The sequence below is a fragment of the Lathyrus oleraceus genome, chromosome 3, assembly GCF_024323335.1.
Source record: "Lathyrus oleraceus cultivar Zhongwan6 chromosome 3, CAAS_Psat_ZW6_1.0, whole genome shotgun sequence".
NCBI classification, from domain to species: domain Eukaryota; kingdom Viridiplantae; phylum Streptophyta; class Magnoliopsida; order Fabales; family Fabaceae; genus Lathyrus; species Lathyrus oleraceus.
Window position 1 is genome coordinate 126,230,580 of NC_066581.1, and position 18,156 is coordinate 126,248,735.

The window sequence follows — 18,156 nt, forward strand, 5'->3', positions numbered from 1 at the left end:
TCCTCCATGATCAAGGTAATTCGTTGGAACCATGCTCCCAGGATCGATGTGATGCGCCTTGACAGGGCCGCGTATGTGTTTGCTGCTGAACTGGTAGCCGATGACAAGCCCTGTATCACGATATCAAGTGCTTTTTGAAGAATCAAGAGTACCCTGCAGAGGCATCCAACAATGATAGAAAGACTTTGAGAAGATTGGCAGGCAGTTTCTTCTTGAACAAAGACGATGTGCTGTATAAGAGGAACTTCGACATGGTTTTGCTCAGATGCGTGGACAGACACGAGGCGGACATGTTAATGCAGGAAGTTCATGAAGGTTCCTTCGGTACTCATGCCGGCGGACATGCAATGGCTAAGAAATTGTTGAGAGCGGGTTATTATTGGATAACCATGGAATCAGATTGCTTCAAGTATGCTCGGAAGTGTCATAAATGCCAGATTTATGCTGATAAGGTGCATGTACCGCCGAATCCTCTGAATGTGATGTCTTCAACGTGGCCGTCTGCTATGTGGGGTATTGACATGATTGGAAAGATTGAGCCGACTGCTTCCAATGGGCATCGCTTCATCCTTGTTGCCATCGACTATTTCACCAAGTGGGTCGAAGCAGCGTCGTTCGCGAATGTCACCAGACATGTGGTTGCCCGTTTCATCAAGAAAGAAATCATTTGTCGTTATGGGATTCCCGAAAGAATCATTACTGATAATGGTTCTAATCTCAACAACAAAATGATGAAGGAGTTGTGTCAGAACTTCAACATTCAGCATCACAATTCTTCCCCTTACCGCCCTAAGATGAACGGCGCTGTTGAGGCGGCAAATAAGAACATAAAGAAGATTGTGCAGAAGATGGTCGTCACGTACAGAGATTGGCATGAGATGCTACCCTTCGCCTTGCATGGGTACCGTACTTCAGTACGTACGTTGATTGGGGCAACCCCTTACTCCCTAGTGTATGGTATGGAAGCAGTCCTACCTGTTGAAGTGGAGATTCCTTCTCTAAGAGTCCTGTTGGATGTCAAGTTAGAAGAAGCCGAATGGATTCGGACAAGGTTCAATGAGTTGAGTCTTATCGAAGAGAAGCGAATGGCAACCATTTGTCATGGGAAGTTGTATCAGAGTCGGATGAAGATAGCCTTTGATCAGAAAGTGCGTCCTCGTTGTTTCCAAGTCGGAGATTTAGTGTTGAAAAGGATCCTTCCTCCTCAGACAGATAACAGGGGCAAGTGGACTCCTAACTATGATGGACCGTATATTGTCACCAAGGTTTTTGATGGTGGGGCCTTAATGCTTGCAACTATGGATGGTGAAAACTTCACTTCCCCTGTGAACTCAGACGCAGTTAAAAAATACTTCGCATAAAATAGACCCGCTGGACAGTAAAAAGAATAGTCCAGGCAAAAATGGGCATCCCGACGAACCAAGAAAATGAAAAGGTTCGGGCAAAAATTAGGGATTAAAAATGAAAAGATCGTACACCCGGTAAGTTGAAAACCTGAAAAGGCAACTTAGGCAAAAATGGGTATCCCTGTGGATTAAAAACCCGAAAAGGGCGATCCAGGCAAAAGTTAGGGATTAAGCAAATGACTGCGTTCTGATTTAGTTCTGAATCTCATCTCATGTCGATGATTGGAAATTTTCGAAAGGTAGGAAACAGTCCAATCACCTTTTCAGAAGGCTGATCATCTGGAGGATCTTGAAGACGGGCAAGTCATAGCAGAATTGGAACCCAATAGAAATCCATTTCACATTGCCATTAGATTAATTTCTGTTTTTATCTTTTGTGCGATTACCTCTTTCCAGGGATTGCTTCCTGATGTAAATGCCTATTTAGAGGCCATTCAATCAATAAAATCATGTTATTCAGTATATCTCTGTTTTCATTTTCATTTTACTGTTTTGTTTGCAAAAATGACGTCCGAATTTTTGATAAACATTGCATCATGACACATAAGGGCTTTACAGGTACATGCTTAATAAACATTTAAAATTGTTGTAAATTTTAAGTGCATTGGATCGTCTATTCAGAACAGATACCCTCGGGGCATTTCCTTAAAATCCCCTGCAGATGATCATGAATATCTTCCCCAGTGAAGTCGCCAACAGACGAATCCGGTGTCTTATCCCTGCAGAGCTGATCAGAGTGTGGGATTCTTCAATCCCCAGCAGGTTCTCACCACTGTACTTCCCCAAGCGTTTGTTTCAGGACATACACTCCCCAGTAGAGTTGACAATGCCAGACTATATATCCCCAGCGGAGTTGACAGTGCCAGACTGTATCTTCCCAGCAGAAGTGGCTGCTCCTTAGAGTTCGAGGCCAGATCGATAATCCCAATGCCAGATCCATGGTTTCTTTCCTTGAAGTAGAACCTCGGTACCGTATCAGTGTTTGCTTCCCCTGCTGAGTCATCTCTCGCAGATCGTGGTTGCCAGAACCACTATCGCTTTCCCCAACAGCAGGTTTTCACTGTCGTTCTCTCCCCAGTCTGAATCTCGGCATTTCGTCATTGCTAGAACACCGTGTGGCGGGCCATTTCCCCACATAATTCTTTGCGTTGTGCATCTCTAGCAGCCTTTCCAGGGTCCAGAAGATGGTGATCATTTCCCCAGCAGATCCCCTTGCCTCAGCTTGGCATTCTACCCAGCATTTCGCATCCCTGCATGTAGAATCATATTGCATTGCATCCTTCCAAATCACGTAGCATTTCCATTTTCATGGAGCATTACGCCATTGAAAAATTCAAACATACGCATGTAAGCATAAAACATTCTCGGTATCCCAAGTGATAAGCTGGAAGTTGTTTCCAGTACTCATACTGAAGATTGTTCATGACTTACCTTTGTTATCCCCAGCAAGTGTCATTGGCCCATGCGTCGCCTCTATTATCGTTCCCTATTTCTGCCGATGCTGACAGGCATGAAGTTTTCGGTATTCAGACCGAAGTGGCGTTCAGGCCAGTTTTCCGATGTTCAGATCGAAGAAGTTTCCGACGTTCAGGTTGATGCAACTTGTGGCATCCAGGCCAGTTTTCCGATGTTCAGATCGAAGAAGTTTCCGACGTTCAGGTCGATGCAACTTGTGGCGTTCAGGCCAATTTTCCGATGTTCAGATCGAAGAAGTTTCCGACGTTCAGGTCGATGCAACTTGTGGCATTCAGGCCAATTTCCCGATGTTCAGATCGAAGTCATTTCCAGTATCCAGACTGATGAGCGGCATTCAGGCCATGGTTATTTCTGTGTTACCATTTATTTTGGTATCCAGGTTAACATTCTTTTTCGGTATTCAGACTGACTCTCACCGTACCAGACGGATTCTTCTTTCAAGACCACCTCTTTGCCGATTCTGACAGGCATTGTTACTTCACTTCACTTCAGTGTAAATTTTTGGGCTTTTATTGTATTCAATCCCTTGATACCTCGAAAGCACGAAAGCCGCTGCTATCTTCTTTCCAGGTCTCCAGTTGATTGAATAGGGGCAGCTGTAATACCCCAAAATTTACCCTTCATTTTTCCTGGAAGCATACGCTTTACACCTCATGCATGCATTCATTTTTAGGTCATTTAACATTAGATACATTGCATTTCATCATGTCAATCAGAATTAGATCCAAGAAACTTTATTTAAAAATAAATAAAAAAATAAATAAAAAAAATAAAAAAATAAAAAATAGTAATAATAAATAAATAAATAAAAGAAAAAATCTCAGACTTGGACCTCTTCAAAAGCCCACTAAGCTACCAATATTAGGCTATAAATACTAGAGTTTCAGTGAAATAAATATATTTTCTATTCCTATTACCCTGAGGAAAAAGATAGTGAGAGAAGAGCTAACAGAGTTCAGAGCAGCCTCCAAACCCTGAAGGGAACTCAACTGCACAGAATCACCTCTGCCTCACATAAACCCTAAAGATTGTTTTGTAAACCTCACGGGTGCAACTCAATTTCAATCAAGCTCTCCAATTAGGTTTGCCCTATATCCATCATCTTTATGCCTTTAATTTGAATGCTCTAAATGTATGAGGTATTATGGGTGAATTTGATACCCTTTTGATGCATGTCTTTTTTGTGAATTTTAATGGCATGATTCATGTGGTTTACATTTTGATTTGGGGGCAACCCTTGATTATCCTATTTTTTTTGTCTCTAACCTGTTTGTTGAGTTTTTGTGAGGGCTCACATGACTTTTGCAGGGATAACTTGCGTGGTTTTCCACTTTATTTGTGGGATACCCCCTGGAGGTTTCATTCCGATTACCTGTACTGACTCACTTTCTTTGATGGTGTTTAGCTTGGAAGGATCCCTGGGTTTCCCATTCCTCTAACTGCTGCTACTTCGGATCTTTATCCGCGTGGTACTTTTATATTTTTCCCGCATTTTACTGCTTTCCTAGCTGGAAGACCTCGATAGGAGGAAATGTTTTTTGTGTGTTTTTTTTTACAGGTTCCTTCGTCAAGGACTGCCTTTTTGCATGAGTTTACTAAACCCTAACCCTTCATTGATTTTTCTTCTCCTAAACACACGTTTACTCCTTCTACTACAGGTGAGTAAGTCTCCAAAGGTCGAGCATCCAGTAGATTGCGTAGTAACGTCGTTCGTCCAAAACCCACTCCATAACCCCGTAGTTAGCCGAACTACGGCTTGCTCTGATTCTCATTCCAGATGAGATACGTAGGCATAAGACACGATGTCTTAGCGAGCACACATCCCCCCAACCCATAGGTCAGCCGAGCTACGAAGACTTTGATTCTCATATTCAGATGAGATACGTATGCAGTGGATGCGACATCCGCGCGAGTCATTTTCATTTAACCCTTTTTTTTGGTGAACAACACAAGATAAACTCACACCCTTTAGACAAGAACTACAAAAGTGGATCCCGTAGAGTACTACGGATGCGTAGGGGTGCTAATACCTTCCCTTCGCATAACCGAATCCCGAACCCAAGATTTGGTTGCGAGACCCCGTCTTGTCCTTTCCTTTTTCAGGTTTACTTCGAGCGTTTCCTTTCCCTCCTTTGGGACGAATAACGCACGGTGGCGACTCTTCTGTCATTTTCTTTCGCCGGTTGTTTTTTCGCACACTGTATTTTTCAGGTTGCGACACCCATACATAATGCGCCTTTGCTACACTAAAGTTTCTAACATAGCAAGCATTAGGTGTATGGCCAATAATACCACAATAAAAATAAGTTGGTTAAAAATTGCTTTTATATCTAGGAACATAAGACTTTTTCTTTGTAAACCTTTTCTTTTTAGGACGTTGATGCACAACTTTTGGTGTGCTGACTCTTTCTTTTGGAGATTGATCCTTAGGCCTAACAAAGATAGTTTTATTTGAACTTGGTTTAGAAAATTTGGAGTAACCAAGTCCACTTTTGTCATTTGAGTACCTTTGTTGGCTAAGAACCCCTTCCAAACCAATTTGTCATTTTCCATACCTTTCAAGGACTCTTTTAAGTTGGACAATTTGGAAAGAGAGAGACTCACACTTTAGACATACAAAATTCTTCTTTTCACTAATCATCTTTTGTTTTTCATGTTCAAAATCTTTTTCAAAAACTTCAATCTTTTCTTCCAAGGGAGAAATTTGTGTCTTTTGAGATGATATAGTTTTATAAAGAATTTTGCATTCATTTAACAATTAATTAATTGCACCTTGTGCATCATCATCAAAAAGAGAAAAATCATTACTAACCTCTTCTTCATCATCGGAATGATGAGAAGCCATTAGCGCCAAGTTTGCACATTCCTCGCTATCCGATCCGGATGAAGAACTAATTTCATTATCCTCCCATGCAACATATGCCTTTTTGTTCTTGAAATCCTTCTTGCTCTTGAATCCGCCTTTCTTTGAAAGTTTAGGACATTCCGGCTTTATGTGGCCTTGCTTTCCACATTCGTAGCATGTTATATCTTGCGTAGATGTGGTGGTCTCCTTTTTCTTGAAATGTCTATTCTTTTTAGTGTTAAAGGATTTATCATTTTTGTTAAAGAACTTACTAAGCCTTTTAACAAGGAGCATGAAATTCTCATCTTCCTCCAGACGTGTTCCAATAAGCCCTCAATCCATAACTCTTTGACGGCACAACCCTTGCGTCGTCACTAACCCTAATGCACCAATTTCAGACCGTCAAACACACCTAGATTGTTGATTCAGTATGATTGATCAACAGGTCATTGCTTCACCATACTAATGTCGTATTCCGAAGCAAATGACCATTGATCGCTCAAAGGAAAACAACCATTTAGTGTTTGAATGAACGAAACAGAAATAGTATATCATATATACCGTACTTTGCATTAGGATTACTTATATCATATATAAGTTAATCGGTCTCAATTGCGTACCCTATGGACGATCGATGTATCACTGCCTCACCATACAAATGTCGCTTCCGAAGCATAGTCAACATCAATCATCCAACTCGTACACTCATGATGCCAAATTTAATTACTCATTTAATTAATTGATTCATTATGTATTTTAATCATGTTAATACAGAAAATAAACAGCTACCCGATTCATTGTTCCGTAAGTGGATCTGATACCACTGAAGGAGAATTGTGATCTAAAACGCAGCGGAAATTAAAATTTTCTCCTTTAGAGATCCTTACGAATGGTCATGATCGGTGATATAATATTTACCTCTTGTGACGATTGAAACCTTTGGTGCAGATCTCTTGTGACGATCAAAATCTTTGATGCAGATCTACGGAGCGATCACGAACGTTGAACGATGACAACGTCTCTACTCAGTCCACACGAACGGATTCCTTCAATCTCAGTGCTAGCTGGTACTAATGAAGGCTTTGAGTGAGTGAGTGAGAGAGAGAGAGAGAGAGAGAGAGAGAGAGAAAACGAAAATAATGCAACCGCAATGAATGCTTCTGCACAAGGGTTCTATTTATAGAACCACTTGTGTGGGCTTCAAGCTAAAAAGCCCACTTAAGTGTATTTTGGCCCATATCTTATAATATGCCCAAAATCACTTAAGCGTGTGGTACCTTACCATATTTCGTATTCTACTTAAGTACACTGTACCTTACGATGTTCTATAATTCACTTAAGTGCACCGTACCTTACGGTGTTCCTTAGTTACTCTATCTCTCATCAATCCGTCCTTTGTGTGTGACCCTGTAGGTTTTTGCGGCATTGGCAATTATATTAAATCACGTATTTAACATAATAAACAGTGAGCGGTATCTAGCAACACATCACTGCTATCCAAGACACGAAAATGTCATGTGATCTAACAAAACCTTCTGTGATAATACTTATGTGTATAATTACCCTTTTGTCTTTATGTCTATATTGAACACAAGGCATATACCGTGTCATCCTTGTGCAGTTCAATATTGGGCCCATAGACATTTATCTTGTTACGCAGGATGGGCAAATTCCATCTAGGTCACTCATGTCCCTCAGCATGCTTCGTGGAGTACCCATCAACTGTCTTTATGGTTATCCAGTTACGGACAACGTTTGATCAGCAATAAAGCACTCGACTCTACATCTAGGGTCCACAGTGGTTTCAGGTCGAAGAGCGGTATACACCATTATCACCATGAGAATAAATTATGACACTTTGCATAACTTTCTATATAGTATTCTCATAGCGGGTCAATCCAGTATAAATATTACTCTTAACATTCATACTTATGTTCAAGACTTGATAACTCCTTATCCATGATCCATGAGATGTGATCATCAGTCTATATACATAATAGTCTCAATGCTTTAATGTTATCCCACTTCACAATAAAGCTCGACTACGGATACTTTAAGAATAGTGTCCTTATGTTTAATGTGATCTCATGATCAAGTCACACTTGATACATTAAACGGACTAGCTATTCTAGGGACTTTATTAAACAAACGTAATAAAGAAAAAGCCTTTTATTATTAATAAATAATTCGATACAAGTACCAAAAGTATTGGCCTCTAGGGCTTACACCAACAATTCTCATCTTCCTCCAATGCGTCATCATCTTTATCTTATTTTGAGTCTACCTTCAAGGCAATTCCTTTAGATTTCTTTTCTTGACTTTCATGTTTCTCAAGCCTACCAAGTTCTAACTCATGTTCTTGAAGTTTGCCAAAGAGTGTTGCGGACGTCATTGTTGAAAGACTTTTCCTTTTGGAGATAGCCGTCACCTTCGGTTTCCATTCTCGAGTCAATGATCTTAGTACTTTAAGATTGAGATCGTCATTTGTAAATGTTTTTTCGAGAGCAATCAAGTGGTTAGTCAAGTGAACAAATCTCTTTTGTAGCGCCACGATGGATTCTCCGGGCAGCATTCTAAACATCTCATATTCTTGACTTAATGTATTCAACCTTGATCTCTTTACTTCGGCGGTGCCTTCATGTGTCTCCACTAAGGTGTCCCATATTTATTCGCCGATTTGCATTAAGATATGCCGAAGAACTCGTCCATGCTTAAAGCACTTTGAAGAATGTTTATTGCTTTCTTTTCATTTAAGATTTTCTTTCTTATCATCTTCATCATACGAACTCTTTACCTTTGGAGTACCAATGCCATTGACCACACTGATAAGATTATGCGGACCATCTTCAACGACTTCCCATATGCCTTCTCCTTGGGCTTTTAGATGTGCCTTCATGCGGATCTTCCAAAAATCAAAATATTCTCCAGAGAAAAGTGGTGGTTTGTTACTACTTCCACCGTCTTTGAAAACCGGATTCGTGCTTGCGGAAGTCATGCGGATCTTTTAGGAACAGGTTACCTATAACCTTCTCTGATGGCAATTGTAAGTTTAAGGAGTGCCTTAGAGGGAGGGGGGGGGGGGGGTGAATGAGACACTTAGACGATTTTCCGTATTTTTTATGGTTTATTGATTTTTTACTTTCTTGAGATGCTTATGTGATGAAAAGCGGTAAAGTGCGGAAAGTAAAGAACACCACGATGTATAGTGGTTCCCCTCACAGATCGAGAGTACTCCACTCCCCTTTTAACACGAAAGAGAATTCACTATAATGTTAGATTCCTAGACAAGACACCTTAAGACCTTTCTATCTAATTCTAACACACCAAGAACAATCCTCTTGGATTTACAATGTTTAAAGTCCAATCGAGACTCAAATTCTCACAAAAGGACCTCTTGCATCCACACACCGGATAACAAGGATAAAACCTTACAAACTTATTCTTAACAATCATAAAAATAAGTTGTAATCAAGAGATACAATTCTGAATTTTTGTAGAAGATGAAATAGTTGAAAATTTGAAGTATATCAATTTATCAATTGATCTTCTCCTTTGTAGCACTTAATTCTCACAATAACTATACAAGTGTTCTTTGTATGGAATGAAACTATGATGCTTGAAAAGAAGGTTTATGCAAGGTTTCACTCTTAAGAAAATTTGGAAGAACACTTAAAAAATGTTTGAAAGAATATGAGTAATTGATTTGAAATTTTTGCAAGGAGGTGAATTTGAAATCTAAAAAAATGATGTATATATGTTGTCTAAACACCTCCTCAAATGGATGCAATTACCCAAAGGATGTCATAGTTTATGGTAAAGAAAATAGAAAAGTTTTCATGAAGAGATGCACTGATTTTTGCCTCTGGTTCAGTGGTAATTGATTACCTTAATATGGGTAATCGGTTACTTGCCTCCAACGTGCAAAAATATTTGCATTTTTCACAGAGTAATTGATTACCTTAAAATGGATAATCGATTACTTCATCCCAGATTTGAAAAATAGCTTAAAAAATGAAGTGTTATAATTTCTTTGATGCATAAAATTACTTCCAATGATTATGGCATGAATGAGACATGTTTTGAGCACTTGTATAATCATATAGAGGTCAAGTGTTATACTTATTCATTTGAAATACGAATCTTCATGAGTTTCATCGAGACTTGATCATTTAGTTGAAAACTTCCTTCATGAGCTTGAATCTTGATCAATCCTTTTTGTTAATCAATCGTAGACTTGTAGAGAAGTTTGTCGTCATCAAAACATTTGAGAAGTCATGTCTTCACATAACAATCAATATTTCTTACTTCTAAACCTAACTTCGACACCAACCTCTTTGAATCATAAAAACTTGTAGGCAAGTTGTCTTTCGTAGGAGTCGCGTCTAACATCATTTTTGGGAAGAATTTCAAACACTGATTAGGAACATTCTAATTTGACTTGGTAGCCAATAATCTCACACACATTGATAATTTTAAGTCTAACAACCCCTTAAACAACTACGTATTCATTTTTTCAACAATTGATAAATTTTATGCGCTTTCTCATTCGGCAACTCTTCCCCGTCAAAATCTTCAGGTTCATCATAAGTCACATTCACCTAAAAAGCATCGCCAACCATCTCATCAATCAGATTAAATTGTTCATCACATTCCATATGTGATCGACTACTTTAAGCATGTGGTGAATTAGTAGTCATTGGTACATTACTCGATAATTCTTCTCTAATATATGATCAAATCCAATCATTTTCAATGAAAAACCTTCTCTTCAAATGACCTTCTATTTCTCAAGAGTCACTAATTAAAGTTTAGTGGGGTTATGAAAAGTTTTAACTATTTTAGAATTATTTTAATTTTAAGTATGATTTACTTAATTAATTAGAAATGGGTTTAATGAGGTTAAAAGAAGTTTTAATGTTATCGTAACTGCGTAAATGATCAATTTTTAGTGTTAATATTAATTTTTAATTAAATAAATAGTTTTTATTTTATAATTGTTAATATTTTCATTTAATTAATTTTGTGTGAAGAATTTTTAAGATTATAATTTAGTATGACGATGATATTATTTTAGTTATAATTTTAATTAGAGTTTATAGTAATAAGTTTAGTGGCGTTAAAGGAAGTTTTAACTAATTTTGGAATTATTTTATAAATTTTCATCTTGAAGTTTTTCCTAAGTTTTTAATTTAGTTAAGTAGTTGAAAGTATGTTGGTAACGTGAGAGCTATTTTAAAGTTTTTTTTTTAACTAAATAATTAAAAAATGTGAAGATGTGGGTTTTTTTTAACATGGAATGTAGATCTTTGTTTTAATTTTTTTATTTAATTAAATAATTATTTTAGTTTTAATTTTAATTAGAGTTTACTTAATTAATAAGTAATGAATTTATTGGGGTTAAAGGAACTTTTTTTAATTTAATTAAGTCATTCTTATTTTTTATATAATTAATCATTAATATTATTTATTATAATTTTTTATAAATGAATATTATTGCATGCTATAATATAAAATAAATCTAGCTGATAGAGTAAAGAAGATGAGGGGTAACGAGAGTAAAACATCAGGAGATAAATATAACAAAAGAAAATTGTAGAGTGATTCTATTCGGGGTGGCAAAATGGCCATGGCTCGTCAGTCTGCCCCGCGCACCCGCCAAGAAATGATAGTTTGAGTTGAGATTTTGAGTTCGTCTATTCATTTAGTCCGCTCTGCCTTAAGTTCGTCCCGTCTTAAGCCAGCTAAAATGAGGCGGGTTGATCCTCCCACTTTGTTAGCGTAGTTATCAAGTACTCAAAATATTTATTTTAGTTTATTGAAGATTAATATTTGAACTACAGTTTTCGAACTCTGATTGATGTTTCTATTTTAGGTAATCTTTTTGATGGTTTAGACTTTTAGTTGCCATTTTAGTTAATTATAATCATTCCAATTTTTGATGATTTTATTTTATATATTTACTTGTGAATATATTTAATATTTTTTAAGTAAAATTTGTTTAAAAAATGCTTTATAAAAGATTATTCTAAAAAATAAGTGAAAAATATAATTGAAATGTAAAAATAAATTTATTAATCTACTAAAAAAAAGAAAGAAAAAAAGTGGACACACTTGCCGTCCGCCAACCCGTTACCTTGACGGGACAAACTAAAATTTTAAGCATAATTTTACTTAGTGAGCTTGTCTGTCCTGCCCCTTCTTTTGCGGGCTTAAGACGGGGCGTCTGTCCCATTTTGTCACTCATAGATATTCTATATATGTGATTTGTGAATGTAGATATGGTTGTCAAATTATATATGTATAGCTTAAAACTTAGACTTTATTTGATAAAAATTGAGGTTGATTGATAAGTTAGCTGATAATTTATAATTTATAACAAATGTTTGATAAAAATAGCGGTTTAAATAGTTGTTATATTAAAATGACATAAAAATCTTTAAATATATAATTATTTTATTTTAAATTGGAATAAATTATAATGAATAGTAGTGGATTTTAGTTAAAATAATAAGGATAAAAATGGAAGAAAAAATAATAAGTTATAAACTATAAAGTAAAATGCTATTTAAAATAGCTTCTGAAAAATAAATTATAAATTAATCATATAAACTATAAACTCGTGATGAAAAGATCGTTATCAAATAGATATTTTATTAGTATCCAAACTTATAAATTATAAGTTAAAAAAATATCTTGGCAAACAATGCCTTAGTGGAGTTATGGGAAGTTTTAACTATGTTAGAATTATTTTTATTTTTATTTTAGTTAAGATTTACTTAATTAATTGGAAATGGGTTTAGTGGGGTTAAAAGAAGTTTTAATGTTACCGTAAATGCGGAAGTTATCATTTTTTGTGTTACTATTAATTTTTAATTAATTAATTAATTAATTATTATTTTATAACTATTGATATTTTTATTTAATTAATTTTGTGTGGATGAATTTCTAAGATTATAATTTAGTATGATATTATTTTAGTTTAGAGTTTATAGTAATGGATTTAGTGGGGTTAAAGGAAGTTTTAAATAATTTTGGAATAATTTTATAAGTTTTTACCTTGAAGTTTTTCCTAAGTTTTTAATTTAGTTAAGTAGTTGTATGTATGTTGGAAACGTGAGAGTTATTTTTTTTATTTTTTTTATTTAACTAAATAATTAAAAAAATGTGAAGATGTGGGGTTTTTTAACATGGAATGTAGATTTTTTTATTTAATTAAATAATTATTTTAGTTTTAATTTTAATTAGATTTTACTTAATTGATAAGTAATGAATTTATTGGGGTTATGTTATCTCAGATTTTCGGCACCAACATCAAATTGCAAGAATGTAATGAGAATCATGTAATAATGATTTTGGTGTAGTCAAAATGGTGAATAATGACCATGAGGATTTCGACAAAATTGACTCGTTGACACGGAATGTCATTGTAGTCGAAATTGCAATCAGACAAGGACTAAGAAATTTGGGACTTAGTAAAATTCAGAGTTTTTAGACATTCTCTACCGTCGAATGAGGTGTAAATGGATAAGATCAAACAGTTATTGAAAGACACGTGGAAGTTAATTGAAGACAAATGTTGCATGGAAGTAAAAACGTGACGTACCGTTGCAGACAGTTACTTTAGGATTAACAGAAGCTATAATGCCATCCAATTATTTGTTTCTTTGGGGAGACAATAGTTCGACATTAGCCTCTGCCTCGAGATTTAGTTTGGTGGAGACACTCGCACCTTCGCCAACTTTTTTGTTCTCTAAATAAACAAAGGAGAGGCTAGAATCAATAAAGTATGACCAATGAATGTGAGAAAAGGTTTCAGAAGGAATTTAACGGGGGATACCTGTTGGTTCGTCCACCACGTTCTCGTCCAACTTTGTCGGTTCCTATAAATGAAAAAAGGTTAATTTTGGAGTTAAAAACAGAAATCAAGATGTAGATTTTTGGTGTAATGCAATACCTTAAGATCATTTTCTTTGTTTGAGAGATTTTTTGGTTTGTCCTGCACTTGGTCTTCAGGGATGGATGACTCCTCTTTTCCTTTTCCTTTATTGGAAGGACCAACATTTGAGACTGTTGTTTCTTTTAGAGTTTTTGGATTGTTGGGTAGTGCTTTTTTTACTGACAATTATTTTGGAAGTAGTCTTCAACTTGAGTCTTGAGAAAACCAAAATCTTTTCACTATCCTTTGAGCTATCGACTTCGGCTACAAATTTTATTGGTTTTGGAGTAGCCCAGTGAAAGAGGTTGTTTAGTTATGTTGGAATTATCGAAACCATCAAAGGAGAAGTCAAATACATAACTGTGTTGTGGTAATTTTTTAGGCTTCTTTTTCTTCTAGGTTCTCGTGGTTGAAGGGGATTGGGACCATGCTTTTCGATTATGAATAGAAAGCAATGTTAGAACCGTTCCGAAGATCATCTAAATGTGAAGAAAGAAAAAACTTACCTATTTTCGGTTGAGGTTCTTCTTTTTTCTTCTATTTGCCTGCATTAGAAGGGCATTCGACATTTTTGTCACCCTTTACCACATGTTCATATATAATGGAAACATATGAGAAATCAAAGGTATTAAAATACAATTTAAATGATTGAGTATATACCTGTTTTCTTTTCTAGGTTTTCTTGTAAGCTCGAGAAGGCAGTTCATAGCCTCTTACAGAAGTTTTGCTCAGAAATGTGGCATTGAAAGTAGCGTATCCACTAGTTATTGAATTCTATTGTTAGGAAGAAATAAGACTGAAACGGAAAGTAGGCAATTCGAGAACTTGTGAACGAGCAAAGGCTATGAAATCTATGTATTATGTCAAAATAAATTTTCGTTTCTACCAGCAAATGTTGGTCTTCTAAAAGTAGAGCGGACATGGTAACATTGGGATGAAACCAAATTGTCTAGCTACTAAATTAGGCTGATAGCCATTGACGCCATATCCAACGGTTCCAATTTCAATTTGAGTAAAGAGGAGTGTCAGAGTCAAAAAGGTTGCCCAAACATAATTCGATATTACAGCAACCTCAAGGGTTACACCAGGGAATCTGTTTCGAAACCAAGTTGGCCCAACACATCTATCTACAAAAGGAGCCATGGTAATAAAAAAGTTTTCGACCCAATGAAGAAGTTGATGTATTTCACAAAAGTTATTTGGTATGGATTGTCATAAGGAGTGGCTAAGGAAAGTCTGGTGCCTTCGATACTTCTGCAATCAGTTTCTTAAAGCAAAGCTTTTGACTTGGTTATGTGCAACTTAGGTTCAAAGGTAGCATTCAACTAGAGTTGCAAAAGCCATAAGGGGGCAGAAATGAGGTATGATTTGTTGGTTTCGGGGATATGTTTTAACTTGTTAGAAGCGTCCCCAAGAGATTGATAGAGGTTGGCCAAAAGCAGTTTGGCTAAAGAAAATTCCCAACCCTCTTGGAATTGAATGGCGAGAAGGATAAACTTTTTAGCTATTTACAAAGATCCTGAATAGAAAACAAAGTAAGAAAGCCAAAGGGTTAAGAAAGTTATGTGCTTTTGGTCGGAGACCTCTTCAGATTTTTTGTCATGGGGTCGATTATGAAATTCTTAAAGCTGAAGCGTTCAAAAACAAATTCATGGTTGGATTCCATAATGAGGGTAAAGGTTTCGCCAAGAGGGTTAAGTCCTGTAATGGCTCTTATGTTGAACAAAGTTGGTGTCAACATTCCATAAGGGAACGGAAAAGTGTAGGTTGATCCTCCCCAAAAGAAAATCAAAGCAAGTAAAATGGCTGGGTTATACCTAGGGTCAATTTTAGATATTTGGATGATGTCGAAGATGCCTAGTTTTTCCCACTATTTTTGTTTCTTACTTCCGACTTTATTAAGCCAGACAAGGTATTCTTTGGTTTGGGTAGGAGGTGCAGATCAAAAGACACGCACCAATGTCTCCATAAAGGACAACCCGAGAAAGCGTTCTTCAAAAGCCGAGGGCATGATGACATGATAACACGGGAACGAGTTCTTTACTTTTTCATTGTGGTTTTTAGCAGTTGGGTATGATCCTAGAAATGCTAGTAGTTTACCAGAAAGAGTGAAAGGAATGAGTACCTAGTTTTTCCAAATAGCGATTCTCTCTTTAGCCATTGGTGGCCCAGGGACAAAATCCCTACCTTCATCGTGTAAGCCATTGGATTTTTTTCATAATCGAACTTGTTGGATGATGTGTTAGCCGCTATTGATGAAGTTTATAGAGTTTGTAGTGAAGAGAAAGGTTTTTTGTTTTGTACGCAAAAAACAGTTGAAAGCGAAAGTGAATAAGATGAAAATAGAGTGTTATGGAGGTATTTATAGAGTTGGATTCCGTCTTAGTATCAAACACTTGGAAAACACGTGGAAATTTGGATCAAATCGTGTCTTGAGAAGTGACAAAGTTTGTAAGAAGTGGATAAATTGATGTGAGTGAAACAGTTAATGAGACATACAAAAGCATAATCTCATAGAAACTATGAGCAATGATGAGATTCTAAAAAGTTTTTATGGGAAAGACAACGCGCAGTAAAGTGGTAATGATGACAATGACGTCAGTCGAGGAGTTGAAACAATGTCGAAATACATTCAAAAATGCCACATTTCTCTATGTTGATTTGAAATCGAAACATGGTATTTTATGGGGCAATTTGTTATCTCAGATTTTCGACACCAACATTAAATTGCAAGAATTTAATGAGAATCATGTAATAATGGTTTTTGTGTAGTCAAAATGGTGGATAATTACCATGAGGATTTTGATAAAATTGACTCGTCGACAAGGAATGTCACTGTAGTCGAAATTGCAGTCAGACATGGACTAAGAAGTTTGAGACTTAGTAAAATTCAGAATTTTTAAATATTCTATACCTTCGAATAAGGTATAAATGGATAAGATCAAAAGTTTATTGAAAGACACATGGAAGTTCGTTGAAGATGAATGCTGCATGGAAGTAAAAATGTGACATGTTATGTTTAGTCGCCCGTTTCAGACATTTATTTTAAAATTAATATATAAGTAACATTCACTTTGAGTTTTACGGGTCCGCAAATTGTACAAATTCTACAAAAATTCAAAGTATCTCTGTGATTGAGAAAAGAGTGTCAATAATGTATTTATAAAATTTATTTTATATTCAAGTCATTTTGCATTTACACTCCTTTAAGTTACGTTATTTCTTTCCATTTGTATTTTCGATTAAAGTTTACATTTTGGTCATTTTGTTTAAACTTTTCATTTCGACAATGTCAAAAAAAATTTAAAATTTATAATTCATTCAAATATGTCATAGGATCTTTTCGAGTTTAATCCCTTAGGGTGTGTTTGTTTCAAGGTTTTAAAAAATATTCCTGGGAATATTGTCATGGGAATGCAACATTCCCATGTTTGATTCAATTTTTTAAAAATTATTCCAAGGTATATTTTATTCCCAGGAACTTTATTTTCACATGGTTCTTTTATTTTTATTCCAAGGTTTAAAGGGTGGGAATCCAACATTCCCATGGGAATAAAATTCAAATAACTACAACTCCCCACTACTACTCACATTTATTTATTTATTTTATTTTTTATAATTTTAAAATTAAATAAATATTATAAACATTCCTAGGAAATTTAGTTTTTACCAAACACTTGGATAAGAATATTATTCCAAATAATAATAATGATGGGAATAAGATTCCAAGGAATGTTACTTCTAAACTTGAAACAAACACACAGTTAAATAAATTGAAACTTGTTTTTATTTACTAAAATTTCCGATAAACAGATTAAAAGAACTTTTTTTTTAATTTAATTAAGTAATTTTTATTTTTTATTTAATTAATTTTTAATATTATTTATTATAATTTTTTGGCGGAAATTTTATAAGGAATAACTTTTAGGATTATAATTTACTATGATATTAACATGACCATCATTGTAAAATTTAAGCATTAATAATATAATGTTTAACTCATTTTCTTTTATATTTTTCTTTTTCATTATGCTGGTTATAATACAATATGGCATATGGTGACAACAAGTGATATTTCAAAATAATAGAAACTTAAAAGGTGATATTTTTTTTTTAAGAAAAGGGTCTTTATTAATTTATTTTGATAGAAAAAAGTCTTTAATTTTTTTTTTTACAAATTTTTTTTTAATAATAAGTGAAAAGATAATCTGAATTTGAAAAAAGAATTTCTAATAACACAACATAAAAATAAAATAGGTAAGTAATCTTCTGTCTAGAGACACAAGATAAAACATCCACTTATAAAATTTTTTTATTCAAAAAATTAATTTTATATATTTATTAAAATCATGCATAATTTCTAACACAAAATTATTATTTTTTAATTATTATCTTATTGAGACAAGTTAGCATTACCCAAATAAAATAAAAACAAAAACTACAACATTAAAAAAAAAATCTTGTAAAAAAAGTTTCAGAAAAACAACAACAGT